Below are 20,066 nucleotides of genomic sequence, written 5' to 3' on the forward strand. Positions count from 1 at the left end.
TATTGTTCTGCCATAACAACTTTTAATGAGTAACGCCAGCTAAATTTTATGCTATCAAAACTTACAATTAACTTTTGACAGGAAAACTGAAAGGTTATTTTAAATTTCATGGCTACTATGATGACGAACTTCCATTGCTACCTCTATCTTGTCGGGTGCACGACAATAAATTTTGCAAATTTTAAAGAGAACGGTTCATATTGGCGACATTGAACAAGAGTACCTTTTTTGTGACATATTAGTTTATTTTTCAGAAAATTTGATCAATTTTCCGAAAATGCAAAGGACAATTTTTTTTTCATAATAAAATCCTATGTGCTACCCCGGCTCTCCGCTCCTGGGCGATGGGAATAAATTGTTTTTGCACGAAATTGTTGCATTTTAGTGTCTAAGAAACTGCACCAAGATTCATTTAAATTGCCTAACTTTTGTAGAAGTTATTGCGAAAAATTGTTTCTCAAACTGTACCTTTATCACCCTGTAACTTTTTTATTATGCATTTTCGGACCTATGTTTACATGGAACTTTTTGCTCAAAATGACATTTTCTATGTGTCACATTCATTTGGCACCATAGTTTAGAAACACCCTGTATATTTTCAAATTGACGGTGATCCCAAGCAATACATAACTATAGGTGTATTTTTTATATTACAATATTAAGTTTGACAATGAATTATTGCATATGATATGCTTCCGTCCGTCACGCTTTATACAATCTAACTGCGACTAAAATTGTTTTTAAATAAAGTGCTTCCTCATCCTCATATACCTACATTAGTTTTTGTATATACTTTTTTTAAACTAGAAATTTAAATGTTTAATCTCATTTGTTTCTCCTGTAAATTTAACCCCGAAACGAAATAATTGCGTCCTTGTTTTTTTCCATGCACGATGTCAGTTTCATCTTTCTATGAAGTTAAAATAAGACCCTGATTTTTGCTTTTTTAATTTCTTGAAAATCAATATTTGTGAAGTTCACTCAATGATGTGCATAAAACAAGCCAATTCATTTCATACAACAGTATTTGTGTATAAAATCCAATGAATTTACCGCAGAAAATGAAATAATTTCTTTACTTACAATTAACACTATGTATGCAAATATTTATGGAGTTTTGATTACGTGTAAAAATTAATTACAGTTATTATTAGAACAAACAGTGCTAACCAGGTAAATTTGTTGTTCTGGCAAATATCCACCTAGCCCTTAAAATAGTTATTTTAATGGCGTAGCAGGTTGCACAAATAAAGTTGATATGTTGTAATAGCGTCTAGAACTCGGTCTAGAAATTTACGTCACTGGGTGGAAACCGAAATTATTCTGTATGAAAGTCTGTGGGATAAAATGAACGCCTCATGTTCAAAACATTTTACAAATAGGAATAAGAAAAATGTTAATTTTTCTTGACGTTTAGACATGTTCGTTCGAAGGTAAAACAAATGAACGAATATCTGTACTTTTTTTTAGACGGAAAAAAAATTAAACCGGTGTTGCTAGAAATTCCTACGAGCGGTTTCAATTGCTCGTATTCCATTGGCGATATCGTAAAAGTATTTGACGTTTACTAGCGGCAATTTTTCCACGTCAAAATTATATGTTATTATCATTAATTAAAGTTACTAGAAACAAATTATTCGTGTGATTTTGACTGATATTGCGAGGTATGTAATCATGATGTCTGTACGGTTACAGTTACGTTTGTACGTGCCTTCCCATACGAAGAAATTACATATAGGTATATCTGTCTTCGAGCAGTGGTGCAAAAAAACATCGTTACTGTAATATTATTCCACAGGAGAGAGAAAATATAAATTTAATAAAAAATATAAGGACATGGGCCATGGACATTTTTTGATAAAAAAATACGGATTTTTACAAAACAAATCAATCGATCAAATCAATTGAAAAAATGAATGAAACATGCAAAATTTATACTGTCATAAATTTTTAACAAAATCGTACGAATCACAATGAAAGAAAAATCGCAGCGGTTTGAACTCTTTAGTGTTTCTTTGGGTTACTTTGAGGTTAAAAAACCGAAAATATCCTTAGTGTATTCATTATATGTAAATTTATCTCACGTTTTGCGATAATCCTTAAATACCCAATTTTTTACTTTTTTCTTGAATTTTCTTGCATCGAAAAATTTTTATCAAAAATCGATAAGAACAACTTCAGAAACGTCAATCTTCGATTTGTTTTTTTATTAATTGCTGTACGATCATTTCTCGGCAAGTTACAGCCTTTTCGTACCGAATACCTTTAATTAGTTACATCATTTCCCCAAGTTTCCTCAGTCTACGTCAAACAACTTCAGAGATAATCGAAAAAATGTGATATTTTTCAAAAATTTCAACGCCCTCTATCTTAGACACTAGGCTCAGGGCCATTATTAAAGCTTTTGGGCCTAAAGTGACCCAAGGAATCACCCCCTTAATTTATGACATAGACTTAGGATACACCCTGTATGTCTTTCCCATCTTGTTTAATATTAGCTTTATATTTTACATTCAGCCTTTATATGTATCCTAGGTATTTAGTCCAGTCGGCAGAGGCCGAAAAGTTACGGTTGGTGACATTTTCTTGATAACCTGAAATAACTACACAGGCCTACTTTAAATGATGAGTACAATAACAGGCTAATTTTCTGACAAAGTATTTTATCAGGAAAATAAAATTATTAACAATTTAATCGTGAAAAAAAAATTTTTTAGTAGTTTTCTTTAAATAACTCAGCGGGATGACTTTATACGAAAAATGTTTAGGACATGATTTTGTTCGTAATAAAAATAGCTACAAAATGGCGGTGGTCCGATTACGAAATTTGCAATAACAAAGCCGTGAGATTGAAAAAACGGTATAAAACGTCAATTTTTTAAAGTTGCTGTAAAAATGTCAATTATAAACAAAAAGTGATAAAACTTTCGAAAACTATAGTTCAATATATATACAACAATGACGCTAAAGTCGAAAATCAGGAGAGCAAAAGTTTTTGTTCTATAAGGTTTTATACATCCATCGGCATCTGAAACTCGAAACTTTGCCAAATTTGTTTGAAGCTTTGCTGACACTTGAAATTTGGTACACACATAGTGTAAATATGCAGAAACCAAAAGCAATTTGCAAAATTCAAGTATCTTCATTTTTGCAGTTTTGGTAAGGTTTTATACGTCACCCTAGTTTTATACGTCACCGTTTTTTTAATTTTTGGACGTATATTTATGTATATTTATAAAATATTCCATTACGGTAGATTAGCCAGCATAATTACCTACAATTTAAAAAAATATATATTTTCATCGTTTAGATCCTAAGCTACTTAACATTTTGCGCCTGTTAGCCGTAGTCGTACATTATTCAACATATTAACATAAAACAAAATCGTACGTGTGGGGTAAACCTTTAACTTTTCATTTTCGAGCGCGAGCTCCGCTCTTCGGCGCTTGTATACTATTAGAAATATGCAACAGTAAATTTAAACAATTGTTTACTTAAAGTTAAAGGTTTACCCCACACGTACGATTTTGTTTTATGTTAATATGTTGAATAATGTACGACTACGGCTAACAGGCGCAAAATGTTAAGTAGCTTAGGATCTAAACGATGAAAATATATATTTTTTTAAATTGTAGGTAATTATGCTGGCTAATCTACCGTAATGGAATATTTTATAAATATACATAAATATACGTCCAAAAATTAAAAAAACGGTGACGTATAAAACTAGGGTGACGTATAAAACCTTACCAAAACTGCAAAAATGAAGATACTTGAATTTTGCAAATTGCTTTTGGTTTCTGCATATTTACACTATGTGTGTACCAAATTTCAAGTGTCAGCAAAGCTTCGAACAAATTTGGCAAAGTTTCGAGTTTCAGATGCCGATGAATGTATAACACCTTATAGAACAAAAAGTTTTGCTCTCCTGATTTTCGGCTTTAGCGTCATTATTGTATATATATTGAACTATAGTTTTCGAAAGTTTTATCACTTTTTGTTTATAATTGACATTTTTACAGCAACTTTAAAAAATTGACGTTTTATACCGTTTTTTCAATCTCACGGCTTTGTTATTGCAAATTTCGTAATCGGACCACCGCCATTTTGTAGCTATTTTTATTACGAACAAAATCATGTCCTAAGCATTTTTTCGTACAATGTCATCCCGCTGAGTTATTTAAAGAAAACTACTAAAAAAAATTTTTTTCACGATTAAATTGTTAATAATTTTTTTTTCCTGATAAAATACTTTGTCAGCAAATTAGCCTGTTATTGTACTCATCATTTAAAGTAGGCCTGTTTAGTTATTTCCGAGTTATCAAGGTTTGACACAGGCCGAATCTCTACGAACTGGACTAATTTGACGTTAAGAAAATACACTACTACATTCCACTGTTTCCTTCTGAAGACATTTTCTGTTATTAAAGAAGTTGTTGCTTTTAAATAAGAGATGCCTTAGTAGCTCCTTTGATGTCGTAGTTCACAAACATCTAAAGATGCGTCAAGACCATTTTAAAATTATACGACTTTTATTATGATTATTAAACTATGTCGGTTTTTGAAACCTCAAATATTTTAGATTTTTGTCAAATTTTAATCTAATTTGTTATGTAACCCGAACCACATCATTCGTTTAACATTACTGTACTATTTTGTTGTCATAATATTCGATGTGGTTATTTACATTACGTCTATTTTTACTACATTGTATTCATATATGTTGGGCCCATGTTTTAAATTTGCCTGCACGTGTTCAGAACGAATCAAATAACCAACAGAACAAAATTATGTAATACGTGGAAATCGCTTCCGAGGTAATTATAAGAAAAACATATATGTAATGATCTAGGCATATTATTTGCAAATTAGTATTGCGTGTTCAGTTCTACGGTTTAAAATGCACTTTCCATGGGTGTATTTTGTATACCGGGTACCGGGTGATATGCCTAAATACAAGAATTTTCTTAAAAAGACATCTATTCGAAATTCATAAACATGTGGATAGCACAAGTTTATTTTAAAAAATTCAAACTGCATAATTTTGTGGACCATGGTGTTGAAAACTGATTTACCTAGGTAATAATTTTAGGTATTTTAGAGATATTCAAATAAAACTTGTAAGAGGTTTTGCGCTAGTTATTTTTTCCATCAATTGCTAATTAGCTGCAGTTCCTTAAACTTTACTTATTTTCTACAAAATGAAGGAAAATTGCGTCGTTTTTGGGTTCTGATAGATAATGTCTTTTTTTTAATTTTGACTAACTGGTTATAGTAGAGGTTAAAGCTTGGTAAAATGTAATAAATATTTATTTAAAACGGTTTTGTTGTGACTATGAATAAAAACATTTTAAATTTAGCTGTCGATTGCGTTAGCATAGCAATAAAATATAAATGAATTTGTGCTTTACAAATTTTCCAGTTCTGTTTGATTTGAAAACAAATGTCGGGGGTCAGAGAGAGTTCATAGAATCTCGTAACAAGGGATAACCTATAGTAATAAAAATACAAGTTTTGTTTGATTGACGTATTAATATTTAAAAGGCAGTAAAATTGTTACTTGTGGTGGAATTTACATTTTTTTTTAAATAGAAATTGTTTTAAATATTTATCTTTATGTAATTCGTGAAGATTGCAGTATAAAGGTGTAATAAAATTTTATACAGGATGTCAAAAAGTACAAAAAAAAATTAAAAACGCTCCTTCAGAATACGCAACTGCGCGGAAATTTCGGTTGCCACTATCGAAAAAATTAATAAAAATCAACCTTTCTGAGAAATGAAACAACCCTGCATACAATTATACACAGAATATTGAATTTTTGACACATATATACGTAAAATTGCAAAAAATACTAAATTAAAGATGTAATTTTACACATGTAATCGTGACAGTATCGGGAAGCTCGAAATCCTAACCTCAAAAAAGTTGTGACTTACCATATTTCAGGTTTGCAGCATAATAAAAGCCCTGTATAACTGGATTTAAAAGATAATCCACTAATTGAAAAACAAAATTACTATGAATCTCTCAAAACATGAGCGTTCCAAAGGACCCCGCACAAATCTTATGGAAATTGGGTCCCGGTCAAATTCGCTGAATTTTTGATATGTGATAGAGTTCATCATACTGGTCAATTGTCTCAATGGCCACAAAGCTCAAAAATGGATAGTTTGGCCGGTACAGAGCTTTAAAGCTCCGAATATCCTCCACGGATTTATGTATATGCGCAGTGTGTATAGACTTTTGAAATAGCCTATTTCATTTTTTTTATTATCTAGGTTTATATTTTTGAGGTTGCTGAATTCAGATCTGTTGTTAGATTTTCAAAATTGACAGTTGGCAGCTGTCAAATAGCTGTCAATGTGCTATAATAAAGCCAAAAACTTGTTTTTTTATGTTTTATCTTTCTTTTTTTTTAGTTCGATAAGTTCAAAGACGATATCAAATCAATAACAATGACTATCGGCAGCTGTCATTTAGCTCAAAAAAAAAGAAAGATAAAACATAAAAAAACAAGTTTTTGGCTTTATTATAGCACATTGACAGCTATTTGACAGCTGCCAACTGTCAATTTTGAAAATCTAACAACAGATCTGAATTCAGCAACCTCAAAAATATAAACCTAGATAATAAAAAAAATGAAATAGGCTATTTCAAAAGTCTATACACACTGCGCATATACATAAATCCGTGGAGGATATTCGGAGCTTTAAAGCTCTGTACCGGCCAAACTATCCATTTTTGAGCTTTGTGGCCATTGAGACAATTGACCAGTATGATGAACTCTATCACATATCAAAAATTCAGCGAATTTGACAGCGACCCAATTTCCATAAGATTTGTGCGGGGTCCTTTCAATATGATACGTTAATTATTTTTGGAGATATGTATTACCAAAATTCGTTAAAAGATAATGAACTGTAACTGATGTAACTTTGAAAATAAAAGCCTATGAATCTGTAGTTCATAGAAAATTATATCATTTTGTAATATTCTGTTACTTCTAGAATTTATGGTAGGTTATTCTGAAACATCCTGTATATGATAAAAACACAAATTGTTTTTGTTTTTTCTGTTGGTATAGAAGTTATTGAGCAGGTATAATTAGTATCAGGAAATCGCCTTGCAGGAAAGTAAATGAAATGTACCTACGATGAAGTTGAAAGCAGTGGCGTAGGGTAAACCAGGGCACCGGGGTCACAAAAGAATGAAGATAAATGCACGGATAGAGTTGAAAGGAGGGGAAATTTGTACAAACAAGTAGCTAACAAAATTTTACCGTACACGTAAACAAATTACGTTTAATAAGAAAAAATAGGGTGAATAACTATTATTTGGTCATGGGCTGACTAAAGAGAGCTCAAATTGCATATTAAATATGCGCTACTCCCACTCTGTCTTTCACTGTTACGCGACGGTAACCATGACCACCGCTGTAAACACTACAGATTTAGGTGCGAGCTACGAGGAGCCCACGTATTCAGTGTTTTTGAAATGAATTTTGCACATTACAAATTCAACATTTCCTTTTCAGTGTTTCATATGGCTAATCTATGTAATTAACTAGATAATATTGTAAACTAAATTTTAAAAGAAATTATTTTACCGTAAAAATTTGTAGAAGGGGCGGCGCAACTGTTCAGGCGTCAACGACAAAAAAATTTTAATTTAGTTAACCTTGACCTTTTGAGAAATTTTTGATTAAAAAGTGGTTTGAAACATATTTTTATTTATGAAAAATTAAAAACGGCGAAAAACGGAAACATTTTCCTCACTTCTATTGATTTTTTAATATCTTATAGAGTTATTTACCGTCACGGGAATAAAATAGTAGGTACCTATATAATGTATCGTAAAAAAAGCTAGCGACATATCAGGCTAAAATCGATTATTTATTTTCCTTGTGTAATAAACTATTTTTGTGTAGATAAAATTCCATTTTCATATAGGATATCTAAAAAAAATTGATTTTTTTTTATGTATTAATCTTTTTCTTTTATGCATACGAAGAGAAATTCGACCTACTGTGCTTTGCTTATACATTTGTTTTCTTTTTGTTTCATGATGTTTCTAGAATACGTTCTGTTTCTTTCTATTATGTTCTTAGAAGCTAGAGATTTTTCGATACTGTTCTTAGAAATCCAAGGAGAGGTTAAGTTATTTGTTATTGCAAACTGTCAAAATTTGTAAACTGTGGGTATAAAAATTGTGTTAAATAAAGAAAATTCGGTACAGTATATATGTACCAAATAGTATTCATTGTTGTGTAAAGAAACCTTGAAATTTCAAATTTTGAAATAATACCGCGCAAAAAAATATTTTTTTACTCTACAGTCCCTCATCTTAATCCGCCTGTAATGTTTGGTGTTTAACTCTAGTTTTACATTGTGAGGCATAAAAAGTTTTGGTACATGTGCAAAATTCATCATCATCGTCACATAAAAAACGTCTTAGCAACCTCTTCCTAAAAAACCTAGGTACATATTGTTTTGGAACACCCCGTATTTTATTTTTTGAGAAAGATATAGGATAATAGGTCCCCAAAAATGTTTAGCTCTTCGGCTCTGCTCGAAAGTTGCAATATCTACCTATTGTGCGTGCCATGACGTTATTACGTATTTTAAGATTTCACGCGGGTTACGTCTACTACTATTACGCACGTCTTGCGTATGAAAATGAAACAATTTTAAACGAGAACGGCACCGGCTGCCCTATATTCCCGCGCCGCTTTACGCAAACGGGCTGTAATGCATTTATAATTAAACACCAGATCGCGAACAAGATTATAAATTGTTTTTTTTACACGATCCAAATAAACGCCCCTGCATGATGCAACTGATAACCGGAATCACTTCTACCATTTAATTTCCCTTGATTCGTGTACTAAATCCGGACAAATTTCATAGCAACATTACATAAATGGATTCACAAGGCCAACTAGTTTTATCTCTGTAATCATCTCTTTTTTTTAGGCTAGGACGTAGCGCGAGCTGCAGACACCGTTGTCCACGCTTTTGTTTGGGTAAGCACAAGAAAAGTTTTAGCGTTTAATGTTTAAAAAAGTATGTTTTTACTTTTTCATTCATATCTATTTCTATCTCAATTTCATGGCCTGCTATGTTCATAAAACAAGAAAATTAGTAGGTTATTTGAATTGTACTTCCTTATTTTCTAATAAAATTTTATTTTCGTTCTGCTTACAGGGTGTCTGTTTAAGTAAGTTCAATTGAAGTTTAAAATACAGATATTTAGATCTTTCTTTATAAAGTCCAAAATTCATTATATTGAGGTATTTTAGTCTAGAGTGTAACTAAAGATGGTCTCATACAGAATGGTAAAAAAAATGCGTCAAGTTACTAATACGAGCACTAGCAGATCCAGAGATGGACTTTGGGCGGGTATTTGTACAGTTGATGAATAAAAAATAAATAAATAAAAAAAAGTAAAAAATAAAAAAAATCATGCAATCAAGAAAACAGAAAATTCTTAATCTTTATTAATTTAAGTATTTTAAAATTTGAAAACAATGAAAAGGTTATGCTGTCAAGAAAACTGAGACATTTTTTAAAAATATTTTTTTTTTGTTTGATCTTACATATTTTTTTCGAGCATTTGGTGGGGGGGGGGCTGCTAAGGAGAAGTATTATTATTAAATATTACAAGCAAAAATAAACTTAACGGTAAATAATGAATTGCCTAATTTTTCTATTTTCTGTATTATTTAAGTAGCATAATATACTAATATTGAGAGGAATTTGAATTCTTTGATAGCTCTGTACAAAGACCATCTGTTGTCACAAATTTCAAAATGGCTCAACATAATGAAATATGGACTCTATACAGGGTCCTCCAAATATATGTTTTGTAATTACCTAGAAATTATCGATACTTAAAATCTAAATAACTTATCAATCAGTTTTTTTTAATCCTCAATACGATTTTATACTTTTTGACAAACACATCGAAAACTATGTTGAATATCAAATATTTTTGAAAACGTTGTGCTGCATAAAAGGAACCCACTGTATATGTATATTTATATAAAACATAAATGAAAACAAATAAAAATAAAATATAAAGTACAATACTATATTTTATTTTTTATATTGTTTGAAATTATTTATTTCTGGTATAGTTGTTGTTTTTCTCTTATTTATTAGAAATTTTGTCACCTGTGAAAAAAATTAAAAAATTAATAAAATAAACTCTTGCCCCAAAAAGGTTATTTTTGTGAAAATAGTTTTCTCTAATCAAAATTATTACACTGAAAAAAAACCAGACAAATACAAAATACAAAAAACAACACTTTTGTTTTTCTTGTTTTTGAAAGACCTCTATACCTTATAAATTAGAATAGATGAGCACAAAGATTACATTAAAAAGCGATAATTTCAGAAATTAAATATTAAGTTAACGATTAAAAGAGATCACGATTATTTTGTTTAACGGTAAAATATGCTTCACATCATTCTGTGAACTTGGATCCTTATTGACTACAAATTCTAAAATAAAAATATAAGTAATAATAGAATACTTAAACATCAAATGATATCTCTAATTATGGAAATAGGCAAAACAAATTTAAACAGTCAAAAACAAATTAAAACCAAAACTTTTGAAGTGATATAACGTATTTTTTGTATTTATCTGTTTTTTTATTTCAAATTCCTGCATAATCAGAACATGTAGTAATAAAAATAAGTCAACAACACTTTAAAAACATGTATATTGCGAGGAATGATATAAGACCGGAAATGATTTTCATCAGTCATCACCATTTTTGATTAATCTCGTATATTTTAACTGCAGCGGAAAATATTTTGCATTCTGAATCCAGAAATATATAATTATGTTATACTTTTGACATTTCCTGTGCCAAAATAATTAATATAATAAAAATTTCCATTTATAACGTAGTTGTTACAAATTCGCAGTGTGCTGAAAAATAATTAATTATAGAGCCTTCACAAATGTTTACAAGCCACGTGACTGCCGAGCTTAGGCAACCAACATTGCGCGGCTGGTATTGTCAACTAAAAATCCATAAGTTTTAACGTCAACAATATTAATGATTCATTTACGATAAACAATGACAAACCGTTACGTTCGAGATAATGCGATCGTTGATTAATTGAATAAAATCGCCAGCCGGTAAAACAGAATGTGGTGTTTTAACGTAGTATTTATCTTATGTTTTAATAATTTCTAATTTTGACGGAATTTAGTTGCCAACGCGAAGGAAATAAAATTATTGTTCCAGACAAAATTACTGGTTATGTCGCTTGTAATCATTTATGAAAGCTCTGAATTACATCTAATAGAATCGCTGACATTTAAATTGCTAAAAATATGTCATGCTTTCTCTAAACAATAATTGTTTCAGTTTTTTAGAGATCACTATTTGAAAGTAAGTCTATATTCCAAAATTTATTAAATTAAATTAAATTGTTTTCTGGCGTTACTCATTGTTGTTACCATCGTTTTTATTATAGTTATACTCCTTGAACGTTGTTACGGTTATAAAAATATGAGAATTAGTTTAGGAAGGAACTATACTATGATTACGAAGAACACACCCACGGACTTACAAAATTACGTCCATATTTGTTACTTTCAAATTGATCCTGCGAAGCGTAGAAAGTCAAACAGTTGTAGCCTAAAACAACTTTTTTATTTAGGCTCGAGTTTCTCAAATTGGTGAAAGGTTCGATGATCGTTTATTACATTCCCACGTACGCCTCAGATGATCGCCGATTTCCTTCCTATTTGATAATTTAAATTGATGATGTTCGAAGACCATTCTTAATATAGTAGAGAATATTTAAGTTTTTATTGGATGTTATGCGACTGGTCTTCTTTTAAAGCATCGGAAGTTCTTTAATTCGATTCAATCCATTTTAAATATTTAATCCTCTATTATTATTAAAATAATACGGTTCGAAGACTTAAATGCATTAGATTTTTAGCAAATCGATTGTTAGTCAGCATTCAAAACTTTTACGGTAATGAATATCTAAAAATTAAGAATTATTTCTTATATAACAATCTATTTCATAAAATTTTTAATAAGGGTGTAATTAAATAAAATCAATACCTGTGAAATTTACGCTGGACATTTTTGTTAGCTGTTGAAATTCAGCAAAAGCGTTTTAAAAACGTATGCTTCAAGCAAATGCAAGCGGTTGGAAGTGCTTGAGTATGTTATACGGCAGGGTTGTCTATATGCCCGAGTGCAATAAGCAACATGCAATATGTAATAACAGAGTAATTGGAATTTTTTCACATTTTATTAAATATTTTATCTTAAAATTACATAAAATCCATATGGATAAGTAAACATAATATCTATATTTTTACAGTAAATGTTCAATATGATGTCCATTGTTGTTCAAGCAGATATTAATTCTCCTTTTCATATTATTAAATACATTCTGTAAAACATTTTGTGTAATACTTCTAATTTCGTTTGTAATTGCCTCTTGAAGTTCTTCAGTCGTGTGTAACCGTTAATAGTCTAGAGGTGTAAGGTCAGGAGAACGTGGTGGCCATCTATCTCGACTCATTATTCGATCATCATAATATTCTCTAATCAACTCCAAAGTCTCGTTGTGTGAGCTATTGCGCCATCTTGCTGAAAGTATCCATGATGGATTTCATCGTCGTGAAGTTCCTCAAAAAATGGTAACAATATTTGCTGCCATATACCTGCCCAGTTACATTTTCACGGAAAAAATATCGTCCGATTATTCTTCTACGTGACCCGAACACCAAGTTTACTAGGGTGCAGAGTTGTACACGTTTTCCAAAATCTAACGGAAGTAGTTCCTGCACAACACTAACTTTATATGGATGAAAATGCAACTTCGTTACTGCTTTATGGCATGATCCATATGATATTCCTATAAACAATTTAGGAATAATGATACAAATTTTAAAATAAATATTTGTTATTACCTGTTTGAGCAGATAACTGATGTAATGATTTGGTTGCACTAGCCCGTAAGCGGTTTTCGACATCTTCTAAGATGGAGATCCACTGTTATGGAAAAAATTTCATAATCAATTTCATCATTTGGAAATTGACCTTGAAATTGTAAATGACACGAATTCATCGAATATTTCCAACCATTATCATTGTTTTGTCCACTACGAAAATAGACCTCCAAAAGAAATTTATCATGTTCTAATGAACATGCCATGTTCTTTACCTAAAATTAAAAAAACGATTAGGTTAGGGAACAACATACGCAATAAATTAATTACTCACGTATAATATCCACCTTCTCTAACTGTAGTGTTGAAAAATACTGTTTTGTAATGTCGGAAAATATATCAGGTAACAACAAAATCTACAAAATAATATCCAAGCCAAAAAATCCGTGCGCCAATGAATAGAACGTCAAATTGTGAAATCGCCACAGAACACCCTGAAATCGAACAATTGACATTGGAAGAGAAAGTAATTTTAGCAAACGGAAATCAGTTTTGATAGCAATAGAGACAGGGTACGTTCAGAATCCGTTCAATAATTTTGGATCTCTGTACTATCATCACTCACGTCCATACGTTACTACACGGGTACCACGAAACTGACACTATAAGACGAATGAAATGGGCCTCAGGTTCCCCGTGTAAACACGTTATTTTAACCGTCTCACGTGGTGGGGGAACCATAGCATATTTATAGGCAAGTGTGACGCGCCAGGAAATTGAAACCTCACTGTGGTGGGGAATAATAACAGTATTCATATTATGGAATATGGAAGATATTACACATTAAAAGTAGGCATTAGTAAGAGTCATGGGGATGTTTTTGTATACGCAATTTGAGTATCTTTCAACAATTTAGGTTAATAGTAGAATAGTAGGTATTACAATATACGGTGTGAGAGCCCGAGGCCCGACCTCAGTTGCTTCATACGACGAGCCGCCACTGGTATGTACATCAAAAAAATTACTGATCGAAGTTCGGAGATTGAGCAATAATGATAATAACCACAACTTAGTTAGCGGCTGTTCATTTGTATCTTATCTTGCTTTTATTGCTTCTATATTTAAAATTGCCCTCATTTGAGCAACACGAAAGAACAAACCTATTTATTCCAAAAGACAATCCATAGTATTGGGAAATTCTTGATTTTGTTAACGCTCCTCGAAGAATCGTTCCTGTGACATGGCCAATAAGTCGCACACAGATTTTTCTCTAACGCAGTATGTTAATCCAAAGAGACCCTCTCACCGCAGGCTTTCTCGACGCAGCGTTAAACCGGAGCAGATTCTTGTACCCGCGAGATCATTTGTCACGGAACGGTCCTTGCGCTATCCGTCACGTGTGCCCTGGAAAGCTCTTGTGTGGAGTGTTCTTCGGCGAAATTGATGTTCACGGTCATAGCGGCAATAATGCACGGCACGGTTTGTCCTACCTTGCGGAGCAACTACGTTCAGGCGAGCACTTTTTTTAACCCCGATGTACGCGAGGCTCTAGTCCTGTAAGTGGTGGCGGTTTTCCGAAGTGATGAGTGTGTACAGCAATGAGAGCGTCGCTTATGGCCGTTGAAAAAGTTCTCTCTTGTTGCCTTCATAAAAAAATCTTAAGACTGATGATGATAAATTGATGGTATTCTGAAAAAAATTCTAAAGCAGATGGGATATAAAAAATAAGAATTTTGCTCCCATGGAGTGTTATTCTATTTTCTTTTGTGCTTGAGATATATGTAGGGCTGTCAATTTTCCTGGTTTTACCCATAGTCTACGACTTTGAAGGGAGTATGTCCGAGATAATGTTGGGTGTCTCCAGATAACTAAAATACTAAACAAAAAATCTGGTCTAGGAAAATTCACTTTTTTAATTTTTTTTTTTTTATATGTACAGCACTGAATTGAAAATATTTAGTGGTTTACACGATAAAATTTTAAAAACCGATTGATTGTAGCAGAACAATATAATATTATAGCTAAATCAAGGAAGCATCTGACAGTAGTGATTAATGACTCATTAATCACTGCCGTGATTAATGGGTATTAATAAGGTCGAGCAAACAGACGTATAATGGGTACATTATACAATAGTCGTGGATAAAATGTATTAATCTTTCATTGCAGCTTTTAACCTGTAAAAAGCAAAACTGTTGCCACCTTGATTTCTTGTTTTTGCAAGGAAAAGGACTATCTGAAGGTTGATAATGTAATGCTATTCGTTTGGATGGCAGTGTTAAGCTATCAAATATGGTAAATGTTTATTTGACGTACATAATATTTTTCTGTTAATTTTCAAATTTATCTTTAATTTTTTCCCATTTAGATATTTTTGGTAAAGTAAAATCGTTTTTGTGTTTGCAAATTTTTTGTAATTATTTTTATTATGTAATATAATAAAACTAGAGATAAATAAGTGGCTAAATCATCCTGAAACATAAATACATCTAAATATATCTACTTTTTTTTAACTTTGAGAAGAGAGCAGAAAACACGTCCCTCTTGTATTAAAATTTCTAGTCTCTGTTTTTTAGTTAAAAAATACAAATTTTAATAGATTTTCAATGTCGATAAAGTCGTGTGTGTTTTATTAGTTTAGTTAATACTTATTTTATACAATATCAAGGAATTGTAAAACTTAATCCTGATTTATTTCTTTTTTGTGGATAACAGAATTGAGGATTCACTCAACAAATAAATTGACTAATTTAGGATTATTGAGTTTACTCAATTTATATTTGTTAGTATATTTGTAATAACCTTGTAATATGTTGTTTAACCGTAATCGATCAATGTTTTTATCAATTTTATCTACATCCTGTGTGAAAATTATGAAGGTGATTAACAATAAAATATTGAAATCAGATATTACGAGGGAATTAACAGGATTTGAATATCAAAATCAGATAAGATATGTTTCGGGGATGCTAATTAATTTAATTGAATCTGAAATCAGTATCTATATTGGCAAACATAAAACAATTGTAAATTCTGTAAACTTTGAACTTTGTAACTCGCCTAGAAGTATAACCACATAGCTAATGCTATAAATATTTCTTCCTCTAAATTACAAATCTCTTCGAATATCCATTTGGATCCGGCCCTGCCTTGTTTTATACTAGAAGTTGCTCCGATTCTTGGCTACCTCCTACCAACATTGGTGGCAAAATAAAAAAAAATGAATGTAATTTAGTTGCCATAAGCAGATCTCCAAACGAAGTTTTGATTTGATGTTATTACATTTTACGCATACTTTTTATTAATGAGTTGTAAACTTATATACAGGGTTGGAAAATCCACACGGTCCATCTGCCTTTACATGAGAGCGACAAAGTAAAGTAAAGAAATCCGTGCGATAGACAAGGATGGCTATAGTGAAGATGTTTCATAATCTGAATAGTCACCGCCCGTTTCGGGTTAGAAGTGAGAGTGACTATTCAGATTATGAAACGTCTTCAATGTAACCATCTTTGTCTATCACACGGATTTCTATGACTTACTTTATCGCTCTCACGTAAAGGCCGATGTACCATGGCGACTTTCCGAACCTGTATAATTATATAATATTTAACCGATATGAACATCAGGGCGGGCCTAGTGGATCTAATAGCGGGGCCACCCCCACAGAACCTAGCTCGAGAGCATAAGGGCAGGTTAAAATTTCCTAGCTTTGGCTAAGGAAATGAAAAGTAATTCCGTAATTAACATAACGTCCATTATATAATATATCTTTCCTATTAAATAAATTTTCTATGGGAAATTATTATGATTTTTTAGTTATTGTAATATAACTAGATCAGACCAGTTTATCGTCACCTGCTGTTTCATATTAACATGAAGTTTTATAGGTATGTACTTCCCTTTCTTCCTGACAGCTTATGTCATATTAAAGATTGTAATGAAAAACAGTCAGGCATCTATGCGTGTTTTTTCCGATAGTTCACTACTTTTTCTAAATAATTGATTGCGAAAGGGGAATCAATTTTAACAAATGAAAACTAGTTCCGATGGTTTTGGTGACACATTGCGTTCCCCAACCGACAATCATTCTGGATCTCTCTGGGTTATTTCAGTTTGAAAATTAACATTCAATTTTTTTACTGTGTGTAGTAGATTGATGAAAAAATTATTACATTTTCACGTGCTACCATGGAATGAAAGGCCTGAGATATTGAAATAATAATTGGAGAGTATAGATGGAAAGCAGGAGGAAAATACATTTGTTGTTGTTAAAATAAGGTTACATAGTTTTTTAAGTAGTGTGCATATGTTGAACACTATTAGGATGTGAATTTTTTATACGAACTACCTGGCGGGCACGTAACACGGAATCCAAGAAGAGGAAAATTCGACACAGTAGAACTCGTAACCCTCTGAGTCTAAAGTGCTCGTACTCCTCAGCTATGTGATGTTTTGCAATAATACAGATTGCCTATGAATTATTCCCTTGGTTATGGGGTTATAGGGTTATTGGGGTTTGGGCTGATAGGTTGTGATATCATTGGATTAAATGTTTATTGGTTTATGTTTGGTTAATTGGATTTAGCGTCGGAAGTTTGAGTCTTAAGGTTATATGGCTTATTTGTTCAGAATATCGTTTTTTTTTTGAGGTTATGAAAAATCCTGAGGTGATGGGGTTAAATGGACATCGGATTCGGATTCAGCGTCCCTGTGCAATCGATTCAAAACCCCATATGTTTCCTTCATATCGCCAATTCAATTTTGGTAAAATTAAAACAATACGATGAAGATTACATTAAAGCACAAAATTCTGTTTCACCGGCTTTGATTGATGTAATTTTCCACGAGATTATATTCAACCAATCAGCGATCGCATTGCTCGAGCGTAGAAGCAACGGTTTGTCATGGTTCATTGTAAACGAATCATTAACATTGGTGACATCAATATTTAGGGAATATTCATTATCGTGCATTGTTGGGTTGCCTAAGCTCGGCGGTCACGTGACTTGTAAACATTTATGCAGGCTCTGTATATTGAAATTTTTAAATAATAAATAATAATAAATCAAACTTTGAAACGATGTCTGCTGATAAATACAAATACGACTTACTGAAGGTTGAAATTTTGAAATGCAGATACTTGATACTTGCAAATACCTGATACTTGAAGATACTTGATACTTGAAGAGACTTGATACTTAAAGAGACTTGATACTTGTAAATACTTAGTACGAGTACTTTGAAACGCAGACTCTCAATATTTTGCAAACGGTTAGTTTTGAAGTTTTGCTAAAAATTCCACAGCTATCCTCGCAAGAAATTACATGATTTTATGTGATTACACAAAAAATAGATAACTTAAAAACTAGAAGATATAGGTATATAGAACCCTGATACCATTCGAAAGAGAATAAAATTGTGTATCAGAATATAGAAAAACATACAGGGTGTTCCATTAAAAAAAAACGACTTATGAAGGTTTGAAGTTAACTAATCTCGGCATTAAATTTCTATCACCCTGTATGCAATTAAACCACTTTGAAAGTATGGATGGGAAGCTTAGGGGTCTAGCTATCCCCTCTATAAAAATTGTGGCTTTATCTTTCTTACTATAAAATACGTTGAGTTTGCTCAAATATCTCTTTTTTTTTTCGTTGAGATATCACAAGTTGAAATTTCTAAGTTTATCAGTTTCTTAATATACGAAAATCTACTAAGGATCCCTTAGACGTCAAACAGTTGACTGCAGTTCAGAAACTTCATACTCAGAAACCTTCAATACATACGAACTCAAACTCACAAACTCCAAATCCACAAACCCACCAACTCCAAACCCACAAACCGTATGGGTATGAAATTTCAGAATTGCAATCGACTGCTTGATGTCTAAGGGATCCTTAGTAGATTTTTGCATATTAAGAAACTGAGAAACTTAAAAATTTCAGCATGTGATATCTCATCGAAAAAAAAAAGATATTTGAGCAAAGTCAACGGTATTCGAAGGAAGGAGCCTTGTACTTTTAGAATCAATTTAGATTCAAAAGAATAGATGGCATTACTACATAACCTCAAATATGACGAAAAACAGTGTTTTTTGCACTTTTAGGTTAGGATATCTCAAAAACCTGACGCGATAGAGCAATTCTGTTGCCAGATTCAGCGCACCTAAATCCTTCGGAAATATACAGGGATGGCCAGAAGTACGGAATAAAATTCATATCCTTTGAATGTGTTAATTTTTTTTAAAACGCCGAAACACGTTAACTGATTTTGATTTTTTCCCATCTTTCGGTTATATAATATTTAATTTTTCTTCAACTCCCTAACCCCCAGCTACCCCTACTTTTTTTTTTCAAATGGAAATATAAGGCATGACGGGGCTCGTTGAAAAGCTTATAGAAAACCGAATCCAGCCATACCAAACAAACAGGTTTTATATTTTCAATAGCAAGGTTTTTAGGGTTGTATAAAATACCTACTTAACAAGTGAAATAAAATTTAATTATCTTCCGTGAATTTGAACAGAATAAAATAAAAAATTTGAAACTGTATCTACCTATCACTGCTAACTCAAAAATGATATATTTTTTATGTTGCGTGTTTTTGGCACCACTTACTTGCCATGCCTTCTGGTTAATTTTTCGCTTTAATTGTAAATTGGAGTTCGAAACGTTACTATTGTGTCAAAATCAAGTTATTTACTGAATCGCAGTGGTATTGTCGGAAAGGTAACGCATCGAAATCTTGATATTGCTTGGATGTGAAGACAAAATAAGAAGTCAGACTGAAGTGCGCGATTTATTTAATGCGAAATGTCCCAAAAACCAAATCTCGCAAGGGACAGTTAGTAAAATATTTTACAAATTTGAGGAACACGGTACAGTACATACTTTGCCCAAAACTGGACGGGCACGTGCTTTGAATGAAGAAAAGAAATTAGACATTGCATTAGAACTTGTTGAAAATCCTCATACTTCAACAACAACTGTTTCATTGGCCCGCAATCACGATGCTTCTCGAAATGCAATTCGAATGTTTCTGAAACAAGAGAAATACCACCCCTATAAGGTATGTCTCGTCCAAGAGCTTTTGGAAGACGACTATGATAGGCGATTACAATTTTGTGA

At 31.9% G+C, this 20,066-nt stretch overlaps 1 protein-coding gene across 1 annotated transcript in view; it reads left to right on the top strand.

Moving 5' to 3' along the window:
* The window catches only part of LOC108908356 (alpha-mannosidase 2), a 155,754-nt gene that overhangs the window by 4,430 nt on the left and 131,258 nt on the right, over window positions 1-20,066 (top strand). Inside the window, exon 2 of the mRNA XM_023454186.1 lies at window positions 8,976-9,025. The gene's annotated coding sequence lies outside the window, so the exon portion shown is untranslated. The remainder of the gene's footprint in view (window positions 1-8,975; window positions 9,026-20,066) is intronic.

Source organism: Anoplophora glabripennis, unplaced genomic scaffold (genome assembly GCF_000390285.2).
Source record: "Anoplophora glabripennis isolate ALB-LARVAE unplaced genomic scaffold, Agla_2.0 scaffold238, whole genome shotgun sequence".
Lineage (NCBI taxonomy): Eukaryota > Metazoa > Arthropoda > Insecta > Coleoptera > Cerambycidae > Anoplophora > Anoplophora glabripennis.